Source organism: Lepus europaeus, chromosome 1 (assembly GCF_033115175.1).
Source record: "Lepus europaeus isolate LE1 chromosome 1, mLepTim1.pri, whole genome shotgun sequence".
Lineage (NCBI taxonomy): Eukaryota > Metazoa > Chordata > Mammalia > Lagomorpha > Leporidae > Lepus > Lepus europaeus.
The window spans coordinates 62374188-62401587 of record NC_084827.1 but is presented as its reverse complement, the minus strand read 5'-3'; the positions used below and the strand labels follow the sequence as shown (position 1 = coordinate 62401587).

Genomic DNA, 27400 nt, shown 5'->3' with positions numbered 1-27400 from the left:
TGGCTTCTTGATGACCAGTGTTTTTAATCAATGTTGGAAGTTTTTGTTTTTGTTCTTGGGCAGCTTCACTTCTTGAGCCTCATCTATGTTTTCAATTGTAAAACATGAATGGTCTACCATGTGGGTATTTTAAGATTGATAAGATTATCCTAAAGAGCCTACAGGTGTCTGACACACAGTATATCCCCGTGTTAGATGTGATTTATGCCTCTAGCAAGTAAGCAAGTGTAGATCAATGGTGTCAGCTCACTTTATTGAAAGTAGGATGCCAACCCAAACTATGAAAGCAAACCAAATTACTTGATCCTTAAGTATGCAGAATAATAGAGGCAGTTAGCACCCTATAGAACAGAACAGACCCAAAAGACAGCCCCTTGTTAAGATCCAGGTGTGGGTGCTAGAAGGCAAGAGCGTAGCATTGTCCCACCGTTATTACTGGCATGCCCACTTGTGAGCTCCCTGAGCATATTAAAATACATGAAGAGGGGCAAGTGGTGTAGTGGGTTAAACCACTGTTTGGGATGGCTACATCCCATATCAGAGTATCTGCTTTGAGTCTTGGCTACTCCGTGCTTCTGATTCAGTTTGCTGCTCATGTATCCAAGAGGCAGTATTTGCTGGCCCAAGTACTTGGGTCCCTGCCACCCATGTAGGAAACCTGAACAGAGTTATTGGCTCCTAGCTTCAGCCTGGTCTAGTCCTAGCTTTTGGCATTTGGGGAATGAACCAGCAGGTGGAAGATCCCTCTTCCTCTCCCTGTCTGTCACTCTATCTTTCCAATAAAATAAATCTTTCAAAATAAAATTACTCAAACCAAGGAATTACTTGTTAAAGCAACCTCATGCCTCCCAGCCATTCTGCTGAGCAGTCTGTTCCTGCAATCCTGAGGCATCTTGCTGTAGAGAGGACTCAGCAGGAGACCCTGGAGAATCCGTAACCATCTGTGAAAACATGGTGAGGCTCACAATACCATATTTGCAAAAGCAAGAAAGTGGAGACACACTGCAAGAAAACAAAAGGATGTGTTGTCAAACCCTCAGTTCACCAGAAAGCTAAGTTAACCAGAAGAACCCTCTCTGAAAATTCTAGAGCTTAGTCTGTTCCTGCTGTTAAAATCCCTGAGTCCAGGACACTCAGTGATTAATAGAAGCTCATTTCTTAAACAGTTCTGGAGCTGGGAAGTCTAAGCTCAAGGCCCTGGTAGATACCAGCTTCTGCTTCCTGGATAGAACCATAGTCCGTCCTCCCAGCAGGTCACTTAGAAGGGTGTTCATCTCATTCACAAGGGCTCTGCCAAGACTTGCCCACCCCCTAGTGGCTCTATTAATAGTATCACATCAATGATTTCCAACTGAGTCACACTCAGACCATAGCATCCAGGCATTTGGCTTTAGAATGTAATAGAATTGAGGCTTGAGAAATAGCTTGATTAGGTGGGGCTCAAGCATCACTGAACCATTCTTGGTGGCCAATAACTTTTCAAGTTTATATAAACCACTGAAGCCCACAGGGTTTGCCAGTGCTCTGATGTTTTTTCACCTTTTTTATTATGAAAAAAATATTTTAAAAATATTTGATTTATTTATTTGAGAGGTAGAGTTACAGAGAGAGAGGGAGAGACAGAAAGGTCTTCCATCTGCTGGTTCACTCCCCAAATGGCTATAATGGCTGGAGCTGGGCTGATCTGAAGTCAGGAGCCAGGAGCTTCTTTCAGGTCTCCCCTGCGGGTACAGGGACCCAAGCATTTGGACCATCCTCTACTGCTTTCCCAGGCAACAGCAGAGAGCTGGATTGGAAGAGGAGCAGCTGGTAGTAGAACAGGTGCCCATATGGGATGCTGGCGCTTCAGGTGGAGGCTTTGTCCCACTGCACCACAGTGCTGGCCCCTATGAAAAATTTTAAACATGCAGAAAAGCTAGACGAGTATGTTGATCACCTGCATGTTCACACCTAGACTTAAACTGTCTGCTGAGGGGCAGGCATTTGGCCAGCCGTTAAGACAACTCTTGGGACTCCTCCATCCTATACTAGAATGCCTGTGTTCAAATCTCAGCTCCGTCCTCCATCCCAGCTTCCTGCTAATGTGTACCCTGGGAGGAAGCAGGTGATGGCTGAAGTACTGGAGCCCCTGCTGCTCACATGGGAGACCTAGATTATGCTCCAGGCTCTTCGTTTCTATCTGAACCCAGCCCTGGCTGTTGGGGGCTTTTGGGGAATGAACCAGTGGATGGAAGATCTTTGTTTAGAATAGGATACATTTTCAAAATGAAAGACAAAGTGGAAAGGTATAATAAAAGTGAAAATCAGGCCTGTGTTGTGGTGCTGCCTGCAACATCCCATATGAGTGCCAGTTCAGGTCCCAGTTGCTCCACTTGCAATCTAGCACCCCTATTAATTGTCTGGAAAGCAGCAGAAGATGGGTGAAGTCCTTGGGCCCCTGCACCCAAGTGGGACACCTAGATGAAGCTCCTGGCTTCTAGTTTCAGCTTGGTCTAGTGCTGGCTGTTGCAGCCATTTTGGGGGAATGAACCAGCTTCAGTATAGCAAGATAAAAAAAGTAAGTGGGTGGCTGTGGCACAGCAGGTTACGCTGCCTTTTGGGATGTCCGTATCCTATATGAGTGCCCACTCCAGTCCTGGCTGCTCTGTTTCTGATCCAGCTTCCTGCTAGCACTTCCTGGGGAGGCAGCAAATGATGGCCCAAGTACCTCAGTCCCTGCTACCCATCTTGGACACTCCTAAGTACTTCAGGCCTCCTGGCTTTGGCCTGGCTCATCCCCAGCTGTTGTGAACATTTGGGCAGTGAGCCAGCCAATGGAAGACCTTTCTCTTGCTCGCTCTGCCTTTGAAATAAATTAAATAAATAAATAAATAAGTCTTGGTGTACTCTTCATTTGTATTGTGACGATTTTGATCTTTAGTGAGCATTGCTTTTACTGTGAAAATGGGTACAACCTGAGTTGTGAAACACTGCTGTAGAGGGTTTTGCACTCCTCCCAGTGCTGTGGGAATATTTCTTACCATTATTTCCCAGTTTGAGGCAGGTCTTGTGGTGCAGTGGGTAAAGCCTCATTTGGGATGCCACCATCCCACTTGGGAGTGCCACTTGAGTCCCAGCGTCTCTGCTTTAGATCTAGCTTCCTGCTAATGCACCTGGGAAGTGGCAGACAATGGCTCAAGTACTTGAGTCTCTGCCTCCCGTGTGAGGGATGTGGACTGAGTTCCTAGCACCTGGCTTTGACCTGGCCTTGCCATTCGGGGTGACAACCAGCATATGGAAGATCTCTCTCTTTCTGTCTGCCACTCTGCCCTTCAAATTAGTCAGTAAATCTTTTAAAAAAATTTTTTTCCTCATGTAGGCATTGTAAATTTGAATTGAAACCCACATCTGACACAAGTTTCAAATTCTGATTTCTCAGGTGAGTGGTTTTTTTTGTTTTTTTGTTTTTTTGTTTTTTCCTCTTAGATTCACAGGTCATGGCAAGCATCCTTTTCTCGCTGAACTTGTGAGCAGGAGCCTCCTTGGCCCTGAGCAGCCAGCCCTGGCTCATATATGGGGTCTCAGTGCTTTGTTCCTGCAGGCCCAGCCTGAAGACCCTCCTGGGAAATCAAACAGGCACCTTCAGCAGCCAGACCTGATGCCACCTCTTGGCCCCATCTGAGGTCACTGCAGTCACACTTTGAAACTCACCACGCTGGCTTTCAGTTCCTACATGGTTTCGTTTTACTTTCTGGATGTTTGCTGTGTGTTTGCTCTTTTCAGTGGGAGCTAGGGGCTGGGTGGTTCTATCAAGATGGTATTTCTAGGTTTCTGCGTGGTGAAAGGTTCACTCAGTGGGAGTGTGAATGCCTAGGTTGGGAGAATTTCGCCTCCCACCTGTTCGTCCACCTTCAGCCCCTGTGAACTCCAGGTTTCCGAGGCCCGTGTTTCCTGCTGGGAGGAGAGCAAGCTGCCCCCTCTGGTTAGCATGTCAGATGAATTCCGGTCTTTGGAGACTTGCCCCAGCTGTTCCCTTCTCTGTCACAATGCCCCTAAAAATGCCCATGAACTCCAGAGTTCATGGCTAATGTCTGCACTGTGGCTCAGCCTCATTTCCTCCTGGCTTTCATTAGTTGGATAAATAGATACTGAACCCCTGTTAGCTCTCTCAGACACTGTTCTAGGCTCTAAGGATACAGGACGGGCAAGGCCAGCCAGAGTCTCCCTGTGAGGAAGCTGATGGTTTAGTAAGGGTTGAAAATGAAGCAAATAAGGTAATGGTGGTAATGGAAGATGTATGGAGAAAAGCAAGCAGACAGGGGGGAGGGGCAGCTCTGTGGCATAGCAGGTTAAAACCCCAGCCTGAAGCGTTGGCATCCCATATGGGCTCCAGTTCTAGTCCCAGCTGCTCCTCTTCTGATCCAGCTCTCTGCTATGGCCTGGGAAAGCAGTGGAAGATGGCCCAAGTCCTTGGACCCCTGTGTTAGGTAGGAAGTTAGGTATAAGCTTATGTGTGTATGACAAAGGCCTAAAGAGAAGACTTCTACGTCCACCATATGCATCTACATCTCAAAGTCATCCCGATAATGTTTCAGGGGCAGCCTGGCATTCGCATCCTGCCCTGCCCCTCTTCTAGCTGATAACCTGCCACGTGGGGGTCCCTGCCCCTTCTGCCTGACAATCTTCCACAATCTCCCAGATGCAGCCCAGTATCTGCATTTCAAACACCCTGCTCCGGATCCCCATTCTCTAGGGGGTCCTGCTCACCCTTCCTCTGAACCCAGGATGGCGCCAGCTAGGCTTCCTCCTGTCTGATACCTTCAAGGGAAAACTCAGATAGGAGCTTCTTAATATTTACAGCCATAAAATCCTTTGTTTCAGGAGGAGATGTGTGAAGACAAAGACCCATCTCCTTAAAAACCTAAATGTAGACCGGGCACTCTCTCTCAGGTCCTGTCTGGAGTGGTGCCCATCCGTTCTTGCGGATGTCCCTACCCTAATAAACTTTGCTATTTTTTACTTTCCACTACTCTGTCTCACGCCTGAATTCTTTCTTGCGCGAAGACAAGAACTCCGCATTTCTCCGGTAACACCTGCACCCGTGCAGAAGACCTGGAAGAAGCAGCTCTTGGCTCCTGACTTCGGATCAGCTCAGCTCCGGCCACTGCAGCCATTTGGGAAGTGAACCAGTGGATGCAAAACCTCTCCCTCTCTTTCTAACTCTCTTTCAAATAAATAAAAATGAATCTTAAAAAAAATATAAGAGTGAGTGAGTGGTTGAATGTTGGCTGCTCACAGGCTTCTCTGAGAGGCAGGAGTGGTGGGGCAGAACTGCCAGAAGAGATTACAATGTGTAAAGGCCTGGAGGTGGGGGTAGCTGGTGAGGAGAAGACCAGGATAGTGCATCTGGGGGTTAGCATGCAGTAATGCAGGGAGGGGTTGTAGAAGGCTGTGTGGAGTGGGGCTGGTGGGGACATGGTCAGGACAGGGTCCTTGCCAAGTGCATGTCTGTGTGCCCATGCGAATGACCCAAAAACTGAGAAGTCCACTCCGGGGGAAGAAGGTAACTGCAGGAGGAGAGCATGATGAGGTTCAATGACCAAGGGCAGAGCTAGGGCGGGAGCAGGGTTTCTTGGTTTTAATAGGAAATAAGCAGCAGGTGATGGCTCAACTAGTGGGCTCCCTGCCACCCAGGTTGTTGGGAAACTGGTGCAGTTTTAGCCAGGTGGCCGCATGGCCCAACCTCTGTGGTCAAGCCCCCACCCCTACCTGCATCCTAATGGGATTCGTTGCTCCTGCTTCCCTGCCCACCCTTGGGCAAAGTTTTAAAAGGGCTTGTTCCTGAACACGTGCTCTCTTGGTTCTTCTCTCTAGCCTCCTCCTCTGGTCTCTTGGCTCTCTCTCAGCTCCTCTCTGCTCTCTCCTCTCTCTTGGCTCCTCTCATCTCTCTTCTCTCCCTTCTCTCCTTGTTAGCTCCTCTCCTCTCCTCTCTTATACTCTCTCTCTCTTTCCCTTCACTGCCCCTTCACTCCGGTCTGTTGGGTGTTCCCCAATAAACCTTTTCCCTTACTCCAGTGTTCGGTGTGTTTTGTGTCGGCTAACAGTAATATATAACACAGGTGGGAGAGTGGGAGACCTAGATTGAGTTTCCCAACTCCCAGCTTTGGTCTGGCCTAGTCCTGGCTGTTGTATATATGGGGAGTGAGACAGTGGATGCGAGCTTTCTGTCTGCCTCTCAAATAAATATGTTGGAAGAGCAAGGACATGAGAAGTACAAGCACTCGCAGGCCATGGATGTTCTCTTAGTCTACTTGTCTTTCCACATGAATTTCACTCTCTCATCCCTGCCCATCTCTTTCTTGTGGCAGAGAACAGGCCCTGACAGCCCCTGAGTTTCATTATCCTCGCTCCTGCCAGCTGAGACAGATTGGGTCACACTCTCTTTGGACTCAGATTCAGAAATCCCAGCAATGGACTTGGTTCTGGTGCCTGCCCCTGAGGACGGTCATAGAGATGGGATAGGAGTCCACATGGTCAGGTAAACAGGAGGGTGGTGGGAGTGGACCTTGCAGCACAGAGGGTCAAGCTGCTGCTTAGGGTACCCATGTTGCATATTGGAACATGGGTTGGTCCTAGTTACCCACCTTCTGATCCAGCTTTCCTGCTAATGCCCTGCAAGAGGCAGTGGATAATGGCCCAAATATCTGGGAGCCTACTACCCTTGTGGGAGATCTAGATGGAGTTTCTGGCTCCTGAGTTCAGCCTGGCCGAACGATGGATCTTGTGGGGCATTTGGGGGAATGAACCAGTGGATGGAAGACCCCTCTGTTACTCTGCCTTTCAAAGAAATAAAAAGTGGTGGCAGTGGTGCCAGATGAAAAGAAGAGGTTCTTGGCCCAAGTACCATAAAAAACGTTCCTCCTTTGAGCCAAGGATTCCATTTCTGGGAATAATCCTGCATGCCAAATATCCTGAAATAGAAAAAACCTCTACATCTAGAGTTCTCATTCCTTTGCTAATAATGGAAAGTTGGCAAAGAATGTCCTGGGTTATCATTCACCTATTAAACAAGTAAGCTTGGGGCCGGCATTATAGCATAGCAGGTAAAGCTGCCACTGGCATATGGGCGCCGGTTCTAGTCCTGGCTACTCCACTTCCTATCCAGCTCTCTGCTATGGCCTGGGAAAGCAGTAGAAGATGGCCCAAGTCCTTGGACCCCTGCACCCGCATGGAAGACCCAGAAGAAGCTCCTGGCTCCTGGCTTTGGATTGGCACAGCTCTAGTCATTGCTGCCAACTGGGGAGTGAACCAGCAGATGGAAGACCTCTCTCACTCTCTGCCTCTCCATCTCTCTCTGTGTAACTCTTTCAAATAAATAAAAAATCTTCAAAAAAAAAAAACTTTAAAAAATAAACAAGTAAGTTTTTTCCGGGAGCTAAATGGTTGACAACCACAGTTATTTTGACTTCAAGTAAAGATGACACAAAGAAGATAAACATGTGTCCTTCCTAAAGGGACATTTGAGAAGGGAAATTGCTTTCTCACCCAGGTCACTTTACTCCAGATTGAACAACAGGGAGGTGCTGGATGCCTGCCTCCATTTCCCCCATGGACATACCAGCTCTGGCTATTCACACCTACTGAACCTGCTAGGCCTGGCCTCAGCTGGAGAGAGGGCAAGAGGCCTCAGCTGCACCCAGGACTCCTAAGAAGGCATCAATATATTTTTTTTAAGTAGTTAATTAATTAATTTGAAAGAGTGACAGCGAGTGATCCTCAGTTCACTGGTTCACTCCCCAAATGTCCACAAAGATCAGGACTAGGCTGGGCTGGGCTGCAGACAGGAGCCCCAAACTCCATTCAGGTCTTTTACATGGGTGGCAGGAACCCAAGCACTTGGGCCATTATCTGCTGCCTTCCCAGGTTCATTAGCAGGAAGATGGATTGGAAGCAGAGCAGCCAGGACACGAATCAGCACTCTGATGTGGGATGCCAGTGTCACAAGTGGCAGCTTCACCCTCTGGACTACAATGCACAGTGCAGTTTTGACACCTCCTCCTGTGGTGGCAACCACTGCTACAACTCACTCACACTCTCACTTGGGGCCCCACAGCTGATTTTCACATCTCTTGGGTTTTCAACACCACCTGTATCTGCATGTTGGGATCAGATGAAGAGGCTACAGTTGGATACACACTTAAAGTGGAAAAGCCAAACTGTGATCACCATGTCCTGTTTTGGGTAGATAAAAATGAGCTGGTTTAAATAACAATAATAATAATAATAATAATAACTTCCCTCCCTATTTAGGGACACACAGCAGCTATTGGCAAGGTCGGTTTTGAAATGTCCTTTTCAAAACTTTGCTTCTGTCAGTAAACCAATTCTCAGTAAATAGGAGTGACTGTGAAGATATTTAACCTAGGGGCCAGTGCCCTTCGGGCTGTCAGAAATTAACCTTCCAGTTGCTGGATCATGGTGAGGTTCTGGGGAGATGGGGTGTGGTGAGAGGTTCCTTATAGATGTATTTCAATTTTTAAATACCTAACAAATTAATCTTCATTTTATTTGAAAGGATGGAGTAGAAAGAGAGAGAGAGAGAGAGATCTGATTTACTCTTCAAATGCCCAAAAAGTAATTTGGGCTGGACCAGGCTGAAGCCAAGAGCCCTGAACTCAATTCAGGTCTCCTACTTGGGTGGCAGGGATCCAAGTACCTGGGCAATCCCCACTGCCTCCCAGAAGTTGGAATTAGAAGGACAGCAAGGACTCAAACCCAGGCAATCCATTATAGAATGTGTATGTCCCAAGCAGCATGGTTAACCCTGCACCAAATGTCTGTCTCCTGGTATTTTCATGTGGCCCTGGGGCACCCTCCCTGGCTGAATCTCCTTCTTCTCACTGCCTTCCTGCCCACAAACTCTTAGGATTATTTGCATTTGAAAGCAAAGGAGTGGGAACTGCTGGCAACTGGAGCCAGGTGTTTGTGGTTAGGTACTCTCAGATGTTTTATGTTTCATACTGAAACTTCACTGTAAACCTCTGAGGAATTTTTAAAAAACAGCCTAAGGTTCTTAGGCTCACTTGCTTTTCAATGTTCTCCTAACCATTTTATTATCTGATATTCCATTCAACAAAATTTATTGAGTACTTACCATATAGATTAGGATCAAAAAGGAGAGCAAGAAGGGTAGGGTTTATGGGGCCAGTGCTGTGGCATAGTGGGTAAAGCTGCTGCCTGCAATGCTGGCATCCCATATGGGTGCCGGTTTGAGTCCTAGTTCCTTCACTTCCAATCCAGCTCTCTGCTATGGCCTGGGAAAGCAGTGGAAGATGGCTCAAGCACTTGGGCCCCTGCACCAAGGTGGGAGACCCAGAAGATACTCCTGGCTTTGGATGGGTGCAGCTCTGGCAGTTGTGGCCAACTGGGGAGTGAACCAGAAGATGGAAGACCTCTCTAACTCTGCCTCTCCTTCTCTCTCTGAGTAACTCAGAGAGTTTAAAAAAAAAAAAAAAAAAAAAGGAGGGGTAGGGTTTAGCCTTGCAATTAAGATGCTGGAGTAAAGTCCTGACCCTGGCTTCTGACTCTAGCTTCCTGCAGACTGTGGGAGGCAGCAGATGGTGACTCAAGCAGTTGGGTTCCTGTGATCCACATGGGACACCTGGATTGAGCTCCTTGTTTCTGTGACATGCATTTAGGGTGTGAACTAACAGATGGGAGTTCTCTGTCTCTGCCTCTCAAAAAAATTAATGACAACATATATATATATATATAAAGTCCCAGCTATAGGAGCATCCAGGGAGAAAAAGCTCCAGAGCAGGAGGGAGGAAGCTCAGGCCAAGGGCATGCAGGATGGGAGAACCACATAGAAAAAAGTTGGGCCGGCACCGTGGCTTAACAGTCTAATCCTCCGCCTTGCGGCGCCAGCATACCGGGTTCTAGTCCCGGTTGGGGTGCCGGATTCTATCCCGGTTGCCCCTCTTCCAGGCCAGCTCTCTGTTATGGCCCGGGAAGGCAGTGGAGGATGGCCCAAGTGCTTGGGCCCTGCACCTGCATGGGAGACCAGGGGAAGCACCTGGCTCCTGGCTTCGGATCAGCGAGATGCGCCGGCAGCAGCGGTCATTGGAAGGTGAACCAATGGCAAAAAGGAAGACCTTTCTCTCTGTCTCTCTCTCTCTCACTATCCACTCTGCCTGTCTAAATAAATAAATAAATAAAAATTTAAAAAAAAGAAAAAAGTTGAAGTGGCTGTCAGTCCCCCCCTTTTTTTCCCCCAAAGATTTATTTATTTATTTGAAAGCAGGAGTTACACAGAGAAAAGGAGAGGCAGAGAGAGAGAAGTCTTCCATCTGCTGGTTCATTCCCCAATTGGCAGCAATGGCTGGAACTGTGTCAATCTGAAGCCAGAAGCCAGGAGCATCCTCCGGGTCTCCCATGCTGGTGCAGGGGCCCAAGGACTTGGTCCATCTTCTACTGCTTTCCTAGGCCATAGCAGAGAGCTGGATTGGAAATGGAGCTGCCGGGACTCAAACTGGTGCCCATATGGGATGCTGGCACTTCAGGCGGTGGCTGTACCACAGCGCTGGCCCCAGCTGTAGGTTCTTGAGTCAAAGAACACTGCTAAGAGCTGAGGTTGTAGATCGAAGCAGGCCTGGGTCATGGTACAAGACGCTTGGACTTCACAACCTGCACACCAGGAGGCAATTGCAAGAGTTTGGCAAAAACTGCTTGAATTACAGCAGGTGTCCACAAACTTCCTGTAAAGGGTTACAGTGTTTTGGGCTCTGTGGGCTACCTATAGTTTCTGTCACATATTTTCTTTTAAGCAACCCTTAAAATGGAGAAGCCATTCTTTTTTTTAAAGTTTCATTTATGTATTTGGAAGGCAGAGTGCCAGAGACGGAGAGAGAGATCTTTCACCTGCTGGTTCAGTCCCCAAATGCCCACAATAGCTAGTGCTGGGCCAGGATGAAGTCAGGTCTACCATATGAGTGGCAGGGACTCAATTACTTGAGCCACCACTTGCTGCTTCCCAGGGTGTGCATTAGTAGGAATCTGGATTGGAAATGGAGGTTGAACTTGAGCTCACGTAAGCACACCAAGCAGTGTCAAACGCCGGCCCCCAGAAGCCATTAGCTGGATGGCTGATACCTGGACTAGAATGACGAGATGAAATGTGGTCAGGTTTGCAGCTGACTTTGATGACTGAGCCAGGTGACTCTCATTTTACCAAGAAAGAAGCTGAAACTCAAACCAGTATTATGCAGCCAGCAAATTATATATGGAAACTTCCAGGGAGGAATTGAACATCAGACTATGTGACTAATGGGATTACAAGAGATAGGAAAATATTTAGGACACACAAGGATGAAGCTTTAGTAGTGGCGTTTGTGTATTCCCATGGCCAAGGGCAAATGCTGGGCCGAGAACTGAATACGCTAAGTGCTCCTAAAATTCAGTAATAGTCATAGTCGGGGGCTGATGGGGGGTAAGCAATGGCAGCCCACACTGGCTCACTGGTGTTTTTCCTTCTTTGTACGCATCGCAAGCCAGACCTATAGTTGTGTATGTAGCATTCTCCTTCACCCTTTTGTTTCCTTGAAGCCTCTGAGCCGTATAAAGAAACTCTATACCCTGTCTTTGGTCTTTTTTTTTTTTTTTTACAGGCAGAGTGGATAGTGAGAGAGAGAGAGAGAGAGAGAAAGGTCTTCCTTTGCTGTTGGTTCACCCTCCAATGGCCGCTGCACTGCTCTGATCCGATGGCAGGAGCAAGGTGCTTATCCTGGTCTCCCATGGGGTGCAGGGCCCAAGCACTTGGGCCATCCTCCACTGCACTCCCAGGCCACAGCAGAGAGCTGTCTTTGGTCTTTAATTCACACCCTTTAGTTGCTACAGTTTAGTTTGTTGCTACTGCTGCATTGAGCAGGCTTGTTATCTCGGTCTCTAGAAGGAAGAGGCTGCATACTTTACACCTGCTGGGAATCTGGGACTGGGATGCCTAGAAAGTCTGTTAACCAGGTGGAAGGTGATTTATGGAGCTGTGCTTAACACATGTAGAGAACTCACAAGGATGGTGACTGAAGCACTATCTGTATTAGGGAAAGACTGAAGTGATCTAAATGCCATCAGTAGAGGTTAAAAAACAGAGCACCTGTTAAAAAGCCTAAAGATATGTCTATTGGGGGTAAGACATCAAAAACTTTGTGGAAAATGGAATTCAAAGATTGGCAGAGCGGTTGGGACACCTGTATTCTGTATCATAGTGCCTGGCTCAAGTCCCGCCTCTGCTTCTGAATCAGTTCCTGACGTGCACCCTGGAAGGTAGCCGGTGATGGCTCAAGTATTTGGGTCTATTGGGAGACCTGGATTGAGTTCCAGGCTCCCAGCTTTGGCCTGCCCTGGCTACTGTGAGCATGTGAGGAGTGACTCGGCAGATGGAGGCTGGCTGTTTCTATCTCACTGCTTTTCAAATGTCACAGTGAATTTTTTAAACAAGGTTAACTCTATTTTGGTGCAAAAGATTTTTGAAATGCATGCAGTTTTTTTCCATAACAGGCATTTTCCATGAACTTTTTTTTTACATCTATTTGAAAGGCAGAATGACAAAGAGGAGAGACAGATATCTTCATTCACTGGTTCACTCCCCAAATGGCTGCCAAAGCCAGGAGTCAGGAACCTCCCTAGGAACTCCCTGTGTGGCAGGGGCCCACTTGAGCCATCTTCCACTGACTTCCCAGGCACACTAGCAAGAAGCTGGATGGAAAGCAGAGCAGCTAGGACTTGAACTGGAGCTCCAGTACCGGATGCCTGTGTTGTGAGCAGCGTACAAGCAGCTGCACCCCAATGTCGGCCCCTCCATAAGCTTTTTTTTTTTAATTTATTTATTTGAAAGTCAGAGTTACACACACAGATAGAGAGGTGGAGAGAGAGAGAGGTGGAGAGAGAGAGAGAGAGAGAGCTCTTCCATCCGCTGGTTCACTCCCCAATTGGCCGCAACGGCCGGAGCCGCGCCGATCCGAAGCCTTCCGAGCCAGGAGCTTCTCCCTGGTCACCCACGCGGGTGCAGTGGCCCAAGCACTTGGGCCATTTTCTACTGCTTTCCCAGGCCACAGCAGAGCCGGATCGGAAGTGGAGCAGCCAGGACTCGAACTGGCGCCCATACGGGATACCGGCACTTTAGGCAGCCTACGGTTACCGCTGCACGGCCCCGAACCAATACCTTGTTCAAACTCTGTAAAACGAGGTACTTTCCAGAGCATCCAGCTTAGCGCACAAAGCGAAGACAGTGAGCCCCATGACCCGCTCTCGCCCGGTTCCTCCGGGAGGCAGCGCGGACCTCCCGGCGTCAGAACAAAGGAAGCCCTCGGCACAGCGCGTGCGGTTCCCCTAGACCCGGCCCCTCCTCCGCACATGCGCAGGCCGAACCTCAGGCGATCCCGCAGCCCCGCGCGCGCGTGATGTAGTCTCGTACGCCGGTACGTGATGACGCAGGGGCGTGCGCTCAGTAGCTCATAGGGGAAGATGGCGGCTGCTCCTTTGGAGGAGAGGGATTGATAGGGGCGGAGGGAGGAGGCCATCCAGCGGAGACATTTCGGAGAGTGAAGACAAACGCTTCACTCGCCGTTAGGAGCTCCGCTCAACGCCAGACGGTGAGTCCGGCGGCGGCGTGGGACCGCCGGCCTGCAGAAGACGGCGGCAGTCTCCGCCATTTTCAGGCTCGGCCGTTGCGTGCTCTGGGGGCTTGGAGGGGCTTGGGACAGGTTGGAGGAGCTGGGAGGACCATCTGCGGGAGGGCTCGTTGAGGCGGGGTCGAGCCTTTGGGGAGGGGCTGGAGGCCATCTAGAAAAAGAGCGGGGTGGGGGTGGGGGGCACCAAGGCCAGGACTGAGAACTGCTGGCGACTGGAAGACGTGGGTAAGGCAGGCCACAGCTGAGACGTGAAGTTTGGAAGCGGGAAGCCCTTAGAAACTGATTTGGGGCGGGAATGGCATGAGGTGGGCCGTAGTGGAGTGTGGCTTTGCTTGGTTTGAAGGGGTCACTGGAAGTTTATGTAAAAAGTGCAGAAACAGCTGAAGATTCGGCCTTGATGCTGTCGCGGCTTGAAATCGGCGTTTGTTTCGGGGATAAAGGCCACGGCTTGACAAGCAAAGCCCTGCTCCTTTGGGATAGTTCTATTAGGTTCTGTTAGGTTCGCTTTAGATCCTGTTCCCCGCAAGCGTCGCTCTGATAACCCCTTCCCTGTGTCCAATTTCAAGGTTGCTCTCCTTCAGATAAGTAGTTAGCATCTTAGCATTCGTGCTTTAAAGAGAATGAAATAAATGTTGGTGCTCGGTTGTAACCCTTGTGGTTAGTGCCTCTTCCCTGGTAAGGAGGCGTTGGGGCGCGTTGATAGGGAACTCCCTAATAGGATCTGTTTAAATCCATTCAGAAAAGAAAGAGTTACTTGGAGAAAGCCCGGGAAGAATGTTTCAAAGAAGTTTCTCACAGATGATATTAACTGTTTAGGAACTTTGGAGGTCTTTAGGGTAAGAACTGAGAGGAGCATCTCTTGGGAGCTTCTGAGTGCACCCTGGAGAGAGAATGCATGGGATATTTTTATTTTATTTTCATTTTGATCTGTGAACATGGTGCAGTGTTAGAGCTATTTAGTTCAAACAGAGCTTTTAGTGACGGTTAGTTAAAACATGTTACTTGTTCCCCTGGTGGCATTTTTCTTTTCCTAATCTTAATTGCGTTTGACATCTGTCTTTTTTTTACTACTGTAAGATACTTTTTTTTTTTTTTAAACTGGTCTCCTTTCTCAATAGAAAGTAAAATGCTGTATAGGTTTGAATTTGTGCTGAGGCTTGAAATTCTATCTTCAGCTTGTTTTCTTGAAACTTATGGGAAAATTTTAGCTTTCTGTACGCAGGGAAAGAATTTTGGTAGAAAGTTGCCTTATCTCCACAGCGCTTTGGGGAAAATTACATCATTATCTATGAAGCTGATGGTTTAACCTGCATTTTTTTCTTTGGTTGGTGAAGATATTAAAGCAGCTGATTTTGTAATCACAGTTTATCTTCAAGCTTTACAAAGTTTATTTTTTCATGTACTTAAGGGGCAGAGCTAGAGAGAGTGAGAGACAAAGATCTTCACTGTTGATTCACTCCCCAAGTGCCCACAACAGCCAGGGCTGAGCCAGGCCAAAGCTGGAAGCTCAAAACTCAATCTTGGTCTCCTATATGGGTGGTAGGGATCCACATACTTGAGCTGTCTGCTATCTCCCAGGATCTATCCATGGGAAACTAGATCAGAAACAAGAGCTGGGACCAAACACTCCAGTATGAGATGTGGGTGTCTCTCTCAAGTTGGTGGTCTAACATGCTGCTTCATAGTGCCGGCCCCCTTTTAAGCTTTTAATTATATTTTTACCAACCACTTAAGATGCTCATTCAGAGCTCTGTTAAGTAACGAAAAGTCCATGTACACTTTGTGTTATTTGGTGAAAAAAAATTTATTTTTTATTTTTTTGACAGGCAGAGTGGACAGTGAGAGAGAAACAGACAGAAAGGTCTTCCTTTTGCCATTGGTTCACCCTCCAATGGCTGCTGCGCTGATCCGATGGCAGGAGCCAGGTGCTTATCCTGGTCTCCCATGGGGTGCAGGGCCCAAGGATTTGGGCCATCCTCCACTGCACTCCCTGGCCACAGCAGAGAGCTGGCCTGGAAGAGGGGCAACCGGGACAGGATCGGTGCCCCGACCGGGACTAGAACCCGGTGTGCCGGCGCCGCAAGGCGGAGGATTAGCCTAGTGAGGCGCGGCGCCGGCCAAAAAATTTTTTTAAAGATTTTATTTGAAAGGCAGAGTGACGAGACACAGAGATAGAAAGATTTTCCATCCACTGACGGCAACAGCCAGGGCTGGGCTGTGTGGAAGCAGGAGCCTTGAACTCCACTGGGGTCTCTTCCATGGGTGGCAGGGACCCAAGCGCTAGGGCCATCTTCAGCTGCTTCCTCAGGCAGAGTAAAGTGGAGCTGGGTGGGAAGCAGAGCAGTGGGATGCAAACTGGTGCTCCAGAATAGGTTGCCAGCATTTCAAGCAGTGGCTTAATCTTCACCACAGCACAGCCCCCCAGTATTTTTTAAAAAAGATTTATTTAGGGCCGGCGCCGTGGCTCAACAGGCTAATCCTCCGCCTTGCGGTGCCGGCACACCGGGTTCTAGTCCCGGTCGGGGCACCGATCCTGTCCCGGTTGCCCCTCTTCCAGGCCAGCTCTCTGCTGTGGCCAGGGAGTGCAGTGGAGGATGGCCCAAGTGCTTGGGCTCTGCACCCCATGGGAGACCAGGAGAAGCACCTGGCTCCTGCCATCGGAACAGCGCGGTGCGCCGGCCGCAGCGCGCTACCGCGGCGGCCATTGGAGGGTGAACCAATGGCAAAAAGGAAGATCTTTCTCTCTCTCTCTCACTGTCCACTCTGCCTATCAAAAAAAAAAAAAAAAATAAAAATAAAAAATAAAAAAAAATAAAAAAAAAAGATTTATTTACTTGAAAGAGCAACAGAGAGGGACACACACACACACATCTTCATCTGCTGCTTCATTTCTCAGACAGCTGGGGCTAAGCCAGACCAGGAGTCAGGAATGGCCAACTATATGGGATGCTGGTATTGCAGTTGGTGGCTTAACATGCTGTACCACAATGCTGGTCCTGTTAAAAAAAATTGATAATTGCCAAAGTTTTAATTGTTTTATATCTCAGAAAAAGAAAGTGAGGTTATGGAGTCAGCGTTATGGCATAACAGGTTAAGCTCTTGTCTGCAGTGCCAGTGTCTCATATAGCTGGCTGGTTTGAGTCCTGGCTGCTCCACTTCTGATCCAGCTCCCTGTTAATGCACCTGGAAAAGCAGTGGAGGATGGCCCAACTTGTTGGGCCCCTGAATCTATGTAGGTGACCCAGATGAAGCTCCTGGCTTTGGCCTGGCCCAACCCTGGCCATTGCAGAGCGAACCAGCAGATGGAAGACCTCTCCTCTCCATTATCAAAGTATGTTTAAATATCATAATTGTTTAAAGCATAGATTGCAGATTTTCTTTTTTTGTTTTTAAACTTATTTATTTGAAAAGTAGAATTATAGAGAAGGAGACAGGGAGAGGTAGAAAGAGATCTTCCATCTGCTGGTTCACTCCCGAAATGGCTGCAATGGCCATCTGGGCCAGGCTGAAGCTGTGAGGCAGGAGCTGCTTCCTGGTTTTCCATGTAGTTGCAAGGGCCCAAGGACTTGGGCCATCCTCCAGTATTTCCCAGACACATTAGCAGGGGGCTGGATTGGAAGTGGAGCAGCTGGAACTCAAACTGGCATCCATATGGGATGTCCCTTAACCCACTACTCCACAATGCTGTCCCCCTCCAATTTTTCTACAAAACATTATTCCGGGCCTGCACTGTGGCTTACTTGGTTAATCCTCCGCCTGTGGCGCCGGCATCCCATATGGGCGCTCGGTTCTAGTCCCGGTTGCTCCTCTTCCAGTCCAGCTCTCTGCTGTGGCCTGGGAGGGCAGTGGAGGATGGCCCAAGTGCTTGGGCCCTGCACCTGCATGGGAGACCAGGAAGAAGCACCTGGCTCCTGGCTTTGGATTGGCGCAGCGCCAGCTGTAGCGGCCATTTGGGGAGTAAACCAACGGAAGGAAGACCTTTTTCTCTGTCTGTAACTCTACCTGTCAAAAAAAAAAAAAAATTATTCCAAGAATTTCATTTGTATTAAAAGTTGCTAGTGAGACACATTAACTGTTTTGTTGCAATGCTTGGAAGTTTCTCAGTTGTTACAGTGTGTTGTGTGGCAAATAACCTGCCTGACCGTTTTAGTAATTAAAAACATTTTGTCTTTTGTCTTTAGCAGTGATTTAGGTTTAAAAGTAAAATTTTGTGACTTCAACCTATTTTTCATTTGTAACATTTCCATCCCCATTGCAGATAATTTATGCTGCTCCTTGGCACAGAAGCTCTTCAGTATATTGGAAACTGGGATGCATATTAGTGTCATTTTTTCTGGTCCTTAAATATTTTAGTAGTTTTCTGGCAGAGTAACTGATTTCACACAGTTTGTGTTGAACTTTGTATTCACAGTTTGAGTGCTTAATAAGTCCCCAGAGCTGGATGGTTTTGAAAAGGGTATACTTTAGGGGCTGGTGCTGTGATGCAGCGGGTTTAAAGCCCATATGGGTGCTGGTTCTAGTACCAGCTGCTCCACTTTTGAACCAGCTCTCTACTATGGCCTGGGAAAGCAGTAGAAGATGGCCAAGTCCTTGAGCTCCTGCACCCATGTGGGAGACCCAGAAGAAGCTCTTGGCTCCTAACCTCAGATCGGCTCAGCTCCGGCCATGCAGCCATTTGAGGAGTGAACCAGTGGATTGGAAGACCTCTTTTTCTGTTTCTACCTCTCTCTCTTTCAAATAAATAAAAATAAATCTTTAAAAAAATAAAAGAAAAGGGCATACTTGTTTCACAGACCTAAGTTTGAATGTCAGGCTCACCACTAACTTTTTATTTTGGGCCAGTTAATTCAACTCTAAGGTTCAGTTTCCTTACACATAAAAAGATTAGTTAAACCGCTGCCTGCAGTGCTGGCATTCCATGTGTGTGCAGCTTCCCTTCCTGGCTGCTCCGCTTCTGGTCCAGCTCTATGCTGTGGCCTGGGAAAGCAGTGGAGCATGGCCCAAGTCCTTGGGCCCCTGTACCCACGTAGGAGATATGGAGGAGGCTCCTGGCTCCTGGTTTTGGATCCGTGCAGTTCTTTCTGACTGTTGTGGCCATCTGTTGAGTAAACCTGCTGATGAAGGTTTCTTTCTCTGCCTCTGCCTCTGTAACTCTGCCTTTCAACTAAATAACTAAATCTTTTTTTTTTTTTAAAGATTAGTTAGAAAAGTTATCCCAAAGGAGAAAGTGCCTTGTGTATAGGAAGCATTCAGTAGATTTTGACATTTTTCTCCATGATTGGAATTTAATTGGTAAATCATTTTTTTTTTAAAGATTTATTTATTTATTTGAAAGAGTTACACAGAGAGAGGAGGAGAGGCAGAGAGAGAGAGAGAGAGGTCTTCCATTTGCTGGTTCTCTCCCCATTTAGCCGCAATGGCTGGAGCTGCGCTTGATCTGAAGCCAGGAGCCAGGAGCTTCTTCTGGGTCTCCCAAAAGGGTGCAGGGGCCCAAGGCCTTGGGCCATCTTCTTCTTCTTCTTTTTTTTTTTTTGACAGGCAGAGTGGATAGTGAGAGAGACACAGAGAGAAAGGTCTTCCTTTTTGCCGTTGGTTCACCCTCCAATGGCCGCTACGGCCGGCGCATCTCGCTGATCCGAAGCCAGGAGCCAGGTGCTTCTCCTGGTCTCCCATGGGGTGCAGGGCCCAAACACTTGGGCCATCCTCCACTGCCTTCCTGGGCCATAGCAGAGAGCTGGCCTGGAAGAGGGGCAACCGGGATAGAATCCGGCGCCCCAACCAGGATTAGAACCCTGTGTGCCGGCACCGCAAGGCGGAGGATTAGCCTGTTAAGCCACGGCGCCGGCCATCTTCTACTACTTTTTCAGGCCATAGCAGAGAGATGGATTGGATGTGGAGCAGCCGGTACTAGAACTGGTCGGTGTCTATATGGGTTGTCGGTACTGCAGGTGGTGGCTTTAACCACTAGCCACAGCATTGGCCCCATGGGAAATGATTTTCAATTTTTAAATCCTCAGATATCTTTGTTGAAAACAAGATCATTAGTATTCTTTCCTCTTTGTTACGAAGCATTTTTCATATATCTCTAATACATTTTGTGAATTTTTACACTACTTTCTGAGCACTTTGAACACAGATACTGTAGTGCTTTATATTTTTGTATTATTAAAACCTAGGCATTTAATGTTGAGTAGTGAATGGACTTTCTACAGAAATTCTCATGACTACTCTAGTCCGTGTTTCACACATGCCTGACTTATTTCTACTCTTGGGCCTTTGCTCACTGCCTTGATTGTCTTCTTTCTTTCAGACTATATATTCATATCCTTTTAACTCCTCAGTAGCCACCTAACTCTGATCCCATTAATAAGGTCTTGCTTGATTTCATTAATTAATTTACTTTTAAACATTTATTTATTTATTTGAAAGGCAGCATTAACAGAGAGGCAGAGGCAGGGAGGGAGGGAGAGAGAGAGAAAGAAAGAGTGAGAGGGAGAGAGAGAGGGAAGGTCTTCTTCCATATGCTGGTTCACTCACCAGATGGCTGAAATGGCTGGAGCTGAGCTGATCAGAAGCCAGGAGCCAGGAGCTTATTCTAGATCTCCCTCACAGGTGCAGGGGCCCAAGGACCTCCGCCATCCTCCACTGCTTCCCAGGCCACAGCAGAGAGCTGGATCGGAAGTGGAGCAGCCGGGACTCGAACTGGCAACCATTTGGGATGCCAGCACTGCAGGTGGTGGCTTCACCTTCCATGCCATAGTGCCGGCCCCTCATATATTTATAATTTGTCTCTCAAGTTAATCTAAGGCCTTTATGACTGCCTCATGTTACTTTATGTCTCTGGTTCCTGGCACTGTGTCTTACCATTTGCTTTTTCTTAATTTTATTTTTTAATTTTAATTATTTATTTGAAAGAGTTACGAAGAAAAATAGGGATAGAGAGAGTTCTTCCATCTGCTGCTTCACTACCCAGATGACTGGAGCTGAGCCAATCTGGATCCAGGAACCTCTTCCCGGTCTCCCAAGTGGGTGCAGGGATTGGGCCGTCCTCTGCTACTTTCTTAGGCACATTATCAGGGAGCTGGATCAGAAATGGAACAGCCAGGACTCAAACTGGCACCTATATGGATGCCATTGCTGCAGGGTGGGGTTTAACCCACTGAGCTACAGCACTGGGGGAACCCCCCTGCCTTTTTTTTTTTTTTTTAAAGGTTTTATTTATTTGAGTGGTAGAGTTACAGAGAGGGAGAGACAGAGAGAGAGGTCTTCCATCCACTGATTCACTCCCCAAATGGCCGCTTGGCTGTAGCTGAGCTGATCCGGAGCCAGGAGCTTCTTCTACATCTCCAATGCAGGTGTAGGGGCCCAAGGAGTTGGACCATCTTCCACTGCTTTCCTAGGCCATAGCAGAAAGCTAGATTGGAAGAGGAGCAACTGGTGCCTATATGGGATGCTGGTGCTGCAGGCTGGGGCTTTAACCTGTTGTACCACAGTGCTGCCCGCCGCCCCACCCAGCCTTTTAAAGATTCATTTATTTATTTGAAAAGGAGAGTTAGAGAATGCTTCCATCCTCTGGTTCACTTCCCAAATGTCTGCTACTGCCAGGGCTGGGCCATGCTGAAGCCAGGAGCCAGAAGCTTCATCTGGGTTTCCCATGTGGGTGCAGGGGCCCAAGGACGTGGGCCATCTTCCACTACCTTCCCAGGAGCATTAGCAGGGAGCCAGATTGGAAGTGGGGCAGCCAGGACTTGAACCAGTACCTTTAAGGGATTCCGGCGTCCCAGGTGGCAGCTTTACCTGCTGTGCTGTGTTGGCCCCTATTTTTAAATTAAAAAGTTAATTTATTTGAGAAGCAGAGAGAGAAAAAACCAAGTGCATATGAACAAACTGGTTCACTCCCCATAGCCTACAGTGGCTGGTGCTGGGCCAGGCTGGAGCCAGGAGCTGGGAACTCAGTTTAGGTTTCCCATGTGGATGGCAGGAACCTAACTACTTGAGCAATTGCCAGCTGCCAATCAGGTTTCATGTTAGCTGGAACCTGAAATGGAGAGTGGAGCTGGGACTCATACCCGGGTACTTGTCTGCCTCCTAGTGTCCCTATCAGTTTGTCAACTGTTTGCCCAAATGCCTACCACTCCATCTTTTCAGACTCTTGCACATTTAAAAATTTTCTGATGGCGTGCTTTAAATGTTACTTACTTTTCCTCTACTCCTTTTATTTCCTACAAATTGGAAGTTAACTCTACAGAGGTTTGATTAAATTTGAACTAAATATTGGCAAAGAATTTCATAGTTGAGAAGATATGATTTATATATTATTACATCAGGAAGGAAAGAATATCTGATTCCTTTCTCATTAGTTCTGAGCCCTTAATACTTGCTGTAGGGACTACCAGGTGTTAGTTTGCCCCATTATTTATAGTGCTGTGTTTGCTTGCTTTGTGTGATTTTTTTTTTTTTTTTTCCTGTTGGAAAGGTACATTTTCCCCTTTGGTATTATTCATGATCTGTAGCCTGATAAATTTGTCATCATGTGAGTACCCTGTAAGAACTCCTGTGTACTTCTTATCCTCACTTACCAATTGTTAATATTTTGTCAAATCTGCATTGTCCCTTCCTCATTTCCCCCAGTCATTCCCAGGGATTTTACATTTTTCACCCTAAGAACAAGTTTGTTCTCTTGAATACTAACAATATTAACAAATTCTGAATATTTAGGATTTGTAGAGTACTTAATGCAGTTCATAATTAAATTTCTTCAGTTGTCCCAGTAACATCACTCACAGAATATTTTTTTAGAAGATTTATTTATTAATTTCAAAGGCAGAATTAAATAGAGAAAGATCTGCCATCTGCTGGTTCACTCACCAAATGGCTGTAACAGCTGGTGCTGTGCCAGGTGAAAGCCAGGAGCCTGGAACTCCACCCAGGTCTTCCATGAGTGGTTGAGGCCCATGTCCTTGGGCTATCTTCCTCTGTTTTCCCAGGTGCTTTAGCAAGGAGTTGGTTGGAAGCAGAACAGCAGGGACTTGAACCACTGCTCATAGGGGATGCCGATGTTGCAAGCGGCTCCTTAACCTGCTGTACCACAATGCTTTCTCCAAAGTGTTTTTTTTTTTTTTCTCTAATCCAAATCCTATCTAGAATCAAACATTGTATTTGTCATATCTCTTAGTTTTAATTGTGATCACTTCTTTTATGACTGAAAATTTTAATATTTGAGAAGCAGACAGAGTCAGAGCTCCCATTCACTGTTTCACTGTCCAAATGCCGTCGATGACCAGAACTTGGCCGGGCACAAGCTAGGGAACTCGGTCTGGGTCTCTCATGTGAGTGACTGCTTCATAGGGTAGGGTCTGCACTACCAGGAAGCTGGGGTTGGGAGCCTGAGCTGGACATCCAACCTAGGTATTTTGATATGATATGGGATGTGGGTGTCCCACCCAATTAGGCCAAATACCTGCTCTGATAATTCTGTTCTTAATTTTTTTTTTTTTTAATATGAAAGAGGGATCGAGAGAGACACAAAAATCTTCCATTCACTGCATCATCCTCTAAATGTCCACAGCAGCCCAGGCTAGGCCATGTTGAAGCCCAGATCTCAGTCGCCCCTGTGTGTGGCAGGGATCCAAGCATTTGATCTATCATCTGCCTCTGAGGGTTTACATTAGCAGGAATCTGGAATCAGAAGCAGAGCTGGAACTTGAACCCAGGTACTTTGATATGGGATTTGAGCATCCTGTGTGGTATCATCTGTTGCACAGTATGCCAGCCTCAGTAGTAGAGAATCGAAAAAAAAAAAATTGATGGGGCTGGTGCTGTGACATAGTAGGTTAAGCCCCGACCTGCATCGCCAGCGTCCCTTATGGGCACCGGTTTGTGTCCTTGCTGCTCCTCTTCTGATCCAGCTCTCTGCTAATGGCCTGGGAAAGCAGATGAAGATGGGCCAAGTGCTTGGGCCCCTGCACCTGCTTGGGAGACCTGGAAGAAGCTCCTGGCTTTGGATCAGCCCAGTTCTGTCTGTTGTGGCCATTTGGAGAGTGAACCAGTCGATGGAAGACCTTTCTCTCTGTGTCCCTTTTTCTTTTTGTAACTCTGCCTCTCAAGTTGGACCATCTTCATCTGCTTTCCCAGGCCATTAGAGAGCTGGATCAGAAGAGGAGCAGCAAGGACACAAACTGGTGCCCATATGGGATGCTGGCGATGCAGGCCGGGGCTTTAACTCTGCGCCACAGTGCTGGTCCCCACAAGTGGCATCTTTTTTTTTTTTGGACAGGCAGAGTGGACAGTGAGAGAGAGACAAAGAAAGGTCTTCCTTTTCCATTGGTTCACCCCCCAATGGCCGCTGCGGCTGGCCTCGCTGGCGCGCCGCACTGGCGCACTGCGCTGATCCAAAGCCAGGAGCCAGGTGCTTCTGGTCTCCCATATGGGTGCAGGGCCCAAGCACTTGGGCCATCCTCCACTGCCCTCCTGGGCCACAGCAGAGAGCTGGGCTGGAAGAGGAGCAACCGGGACAGAATCTGGCGCCCCGACTGGGACTAGAACCCGGGGTGCTGGCGCCACAGGCGGAGGATTAGCCTATTGAGCTGTGCCGCTGGCTTTTTTTTTTTTTTTAAAGATTTTATTTATTTATTTGAGAGGTAGAGTTACAGACAGTGAGAGGGAGAGACAGAAAACTTCTTCCGGTCTCCCATATGGGTGCAGGGGCCCAAGGACTTGGGCCATCTTCTGCTTTCCCAGGCCATGGCAGAGAGCTGGATTGGAGGAGGAGCAGCTGGGACTAGAACCGGCGCCCATATGGGATGCCGGCACTTCAGGCCAGGGCTTTAACTCACTGTGCCACTGAGTCGGCCCCAGCAAATGTATTCTTTAGTGCAACTTAGAATTTTTTTTTTTTTAAATCATGGTAAAACACATATGCAGCAACTTCTGATCGTTGTTCTTTGCACTTTCCACTATAGGGCTCCTCAACCAATATGTGAGATTGAAAAAGTGAGTAAGGCTAATAATTTCTCTTTTTACTACAGATATTTGAAATCTGTGATTACTTGTTTCTTACCATGTTTTATGTTCCCTTTACAGAGCTTTTTCCAGGTGATTTGTGAACCCTCTTTTGATAACTATAGCTATTTTTGTTGTCATAGTAGAAATAAGTAACTCCCTGTACTCAATTGAGTACTATATTTTCAAAACTTTACACCCAGTTATCGTATTTCATTGGTACAGTTTCAAAAGTTAGGTACTGAAGGGTTCATTAAAGAGCTTTAACCCATGTGATAATACTCTGTACACAGTCACAATTATTTTTCTGTAGAGGGAAAGAAATTCCTGTTTTGAGTAGGATGCATAAAAAAAGCTTTAATGAAATTTCAGTTTCATATATAGCAATAGACTCAAACTCAGTTTGCATCAGGCCAAGTACAGTTTACAAAAATAAGCTTTATGACTTCTGTGGTTTTAAATTTAGATGTAGTGGGACATTTGATTTTTTTTTTTTTTTTTAATTCTGTACCTGGTTTGAGTCAATGACTTTTTTTTGAAAGGCAGAGTGACAGAGAGAGATTGTCTATCTACTGGTACATACCCCAAATGGCCTTAACATTCAGGGATTGGAAGTGGAGCAGCCAGGACTTGAACCGGTGTTCTGCCAGGAGATGCCAGCGTTGCAGGCAGTGGCTTAACACAAGCCTCTGAAAGGTGTTGTTTGTTTGTTTGTTTGTTTTTAAAGATTTATTTATTTACTTGAGAGGTTGAGTTAGAGAGGGAAAGACAGAGAGGTTTTCCATCTGCTAGTTCACTCCAAATGACCACCGTGGCTCGAACTGGGCTGACCCAAAGCCAGGAGCCAGGAGCTTCTTCTGGGTTTCTCATATTGTTGCAGGGGCCCAAGCATTTGAGCCATCTTCTACTGTTTTCCCAGGCCATTAGCAGAGAGCTGGATTTGAAGAGGAGCAGCTGGGACACAAACTGGCGCCCATATGGGATGCTGGTGCTGCAGGCGGAGGCTTAGTCTAGTATGCCACAACAAATGCTTGGGCCGTTTGTGTATCTTTGGAGAAATAATTGTCAGATCATTTCCCCATTTAAAATATTGGGTTGTCTTTTTTTTTTTTTTTTTTGACAGGCAGAGTGGATAGTGAGAGAGACACAGAGAGAAAGGTCTTCCTTTTGCCGTTGGTTCACCCTCCAATGGCCGCTACGGCCGGCGCATCTCGCTGATCCGAAGCCAGGAGCCAGGTGCTTCTCCTGGTCTCCCATGCGGGTGCAGGGCCCAAGCACTTGGGCCATCCTCCACTGGCTTCCCGGGCCATAGCAGAGAGCTGGCCTGGAAGAGGGGCAACCGGGATAGAATCTGGCGCCCCAACCGGGACTAGAACCCGGTATGCCGGCGCCGCAAGGCAGAGGATTAGCCTGTTAAGCCACGGCGCCGGCCTTTTTTTTTTTTTCTTTTAAGATTTATTTATTTGAATGACACGGTGACAGATCTTCTGTCCTTTGGTTTATTCCCAAAATGGCTGCAATAGCCAGGACCAGGCCAAAGCCAGGACCCAGGAACTCATTCAGGTCTCCCCCATGGGTGGTAAGGGCCCAAGTACTTCTGTCACCTTTCTCTGTTGCCTTCCCAGGCACGTTAGCAGGAGCTGAATTGGAAGTGGAGCAGTTGGCGTTTGAACTGGCACTCTGATATGGGATGCAGGTGTTGCAAGTGCTGGCTATGACCCTTGTCTTCTTTTTTTTTTTTTTTGACAGAGTGGACAGTGAGAGAGAGAGACAGAGAGAAAAGGTCTTCCTTTTTGCCGTTGGTTCACCCTCCAATGGCCACCGCGGCTGGCGCACTGCGCTGATCCGAAGCCAGGAGCCAGGTACTTATCCTGGTCTCCCATGCGGGTACAGGGCCCAAGCACTTGGGCCATCCTCCACTGCACTCCTGGGCCATAGCAGAGAGCTGGCCTGGAAGAGGGGCAACTGGGACAGAATCCGGCGCCCCGACCGGGACTAGAACCCAGTGTGCCGGTGCCGCTAGGCAAAGGATTAGCCTGTTGAGCCACGGTGCCGGCCGACCCTTGTCTTTTTATTATTGAGTTATTAAGAGTTCTTTATATATTTTAGATGCAGATCTGTTTTAGATACATACTTTGCATACATGTTCTTTAATTCTTTGGGCTCTTTTCACTCTTTTTTTTTTTTTTTTTTTAATTTACTATTTATTTGAAAGTCAGAGTTACAGAGAAACAGGGAGAGACACAGAGATCTTGCAACCAGTGGTTTACTCGCCAAATGGCCACAATAGCAAGAGCTGGGCCAGGCTGAAGCCTGGAGCCTGGAGCCTGGAGCCTGGAGCTTCATCCAGGTCTCCCACATGTGTGCAGGGGCCCAGGCACTTGGTCCATCTTCTGCTACTTTCCCAGGTGCATCAGCAGGGAGCTGCATCAGAAGAGGAGCAGCCGGGCAATGGCTTTACTCACTGCGCCAAAGTGCCAGCCCCTCTTTTCACTCTTTATAAAATAGTATTTAACGTTTTACTTTTTATTTGTTTATTTAGGAGAGAGCGAGCGAGCGAGCAAGGGAGCGATATCTTCCTCTGTCTGCTGGTTCACTTCCCTAATGACCCCAGCAGCCAGCTGGGCCAGGCATTTGAGTCTATCATGTAGGTGGCAGGAACCCAGGTCCTTGGGCCTTCATTTGCTGACTGCTAGGTTACATTAGCAAGAAGCTAGACCAAAAGCCAGGAC

General features: G+C 47.6%; 1 protein-coding gene across 6 annotated transcripts in view; it reads left to right on the top strand.

Annotated features, from left to right (window-relative positions):
- Positions 1 to 13461: 13461 nt before the first annotated feature.
- The window catches only part of WDR33 (WD repeat domain 33), a 112865-nt gene continuing 98926 nt past the window's right edge, over positions 13462 to 27400 (top strand). For 3 of the 6 annotated variants that reach the window (XM_062181541.1, XM_062181482.1, XM_062181334.1), the window contains exon 1: positions 13463 to 13628. The gene's annotated coding sequence lies outside the window, so the exon portion shown is untranslated. Of the gene's footprint in view, positions 13629 to 24628; positions 24660 to 27400 lie in introns of all 6 variants that reach the window. The other 3 variants (XM_062181704.1, XM_062181623.1, XM_062181414.1) reach the window with 2 other exon arrangements.